Source organism: Triticum dicoccoides, chromosome 4A (assembly GCF_002162155.2).
Source record: "Triticum dicoccoides isolate Atlit2015 ecotype Zavitan chromosome 4A, WEW_v2.0, whole genome shotgun sequence".
NCBI lineage: Eukaryota > Viridiplantae > Streptophyta > Magnoliopsida > Poales > Poaceae > Triticum > Triticum dicoccoides.
In genome coordinates this window covers 175,115,669-175,117,118 of record NC_041386.1, presented here as the reverse complement: position 1 = coordinate 175,117,118, position 1,450 = coordinate 175,115,669, and positions in this window count along the sequence as shown.

Genomic DNA, 1,450 nt, shown 5'->3' with positions numbered 1-1,450 from the left:
AAATCACCTTCTCCCCGGGAAGCTCCCTTCTCCCGAACCGTGAAACCTCAGCCCCACCTCCATGGCGCCCCCCACCCGCACCAATTTCACAACTGCCCTCCTCCCTAATGCCGGAGACGCTGTCCATTTGCCGTCGTGCACTGGGTCATGTGCCTCTTACTCCGTGCTGCTGGTGCTGCCTCGACGACGGCCACGTGAACCATACCGAAGCCGATTCACCCCTGCCATTGTTCACGGCGTCGGAGCGGCCCCAACTTCGGATCCGTCCAGAGTCCTGGCGCTGCTTCCGCGTAGCCGTCGACCGTCGCGACATCGCTCTTTCCCTGCCGCTGGTCGCCACCGCAACCGCGCCGGCCTCACCGACTCGGCAGCTGGACCTGCCTATTTCACCATGTCGCCAGATAGGTCGCACCCTCATCTCAAATCACTTTATTTAGGCGTCAGTTGTCTAAATTTTTATTCTGGGCCAATCGATTCCCAATAGGAAGCAGCACCCCTCGAGGCGGCGGAGCTCCTAGGCTGTCGGTTGGCTGGTGTCTAACGTAAGGGTGTGGGGCCGCAAGTTCACCGCGGAAGCAGCGCTTAGATGGCTATCTTTTACAGTTGCGTGGGTTGAAGGTACTACTGCCGCCGGATCTAGATGACGGGGAGTCTTTGTGGATTGGCCCGGGGGCGGCGCAACCACGGCAGTGCGGTGGGGCGGGGAGCGGGGTTTTGGACGGGGCCACGGACAGCGGAGGCAGGCTGCTCTGCCGTTGGTCGCTGGCTCTTTGGGGAAGATTCCAAACAGTGTCAGCCGGGAGGCACAAGACGGCCAGCCATCCGGCGTAGATCGGGCAGTACCAAAATAAAATAAAATCGTGTGACCCCAATTTAGTCTTCAGTCAACAGACATGTGACCACTCTCGTACCTTGCTGTTGATCCCTTAGTGTATTTCTTCAGATCAAAGAGATATGTCGTTCTTAACATTATGTGTTATCTGCATCTTTAGACACACCGTCTTCCGACTCATCGCAGCTGCTCCAACAAGGGAAGCATACACCAGAAGGGAGCTATAGTCCCCACTCAACAGTTCCATGCATCGAATATGCATGCCCGACATGGACAGCCACAACAACTGCAGGGCCATCGACAAGTCAGCACATGATGCTCACTCCTATGGATGGCAGCCAGATAGGTTGTACCCTCATCTTACATGTGTGCAACATTTATGGCTTCTTTATTCATCTAACCATGGAAAATAGATCATCACATTTCACTGTATATTCATACTGATCTCTTACGGGTCTTGTTTACGGGTTAACGTTGTTCCATAGTTCAGCTAAGATACTTGTTCTTTAGGTAACGATGTTCCATAGTTATCATCCATCAGCCAATGCTATCCCACAAGTTGGTGATTATAGTATTATACCACTTCTAGTATTACCTATGTTGTTCTTTAATACTTTT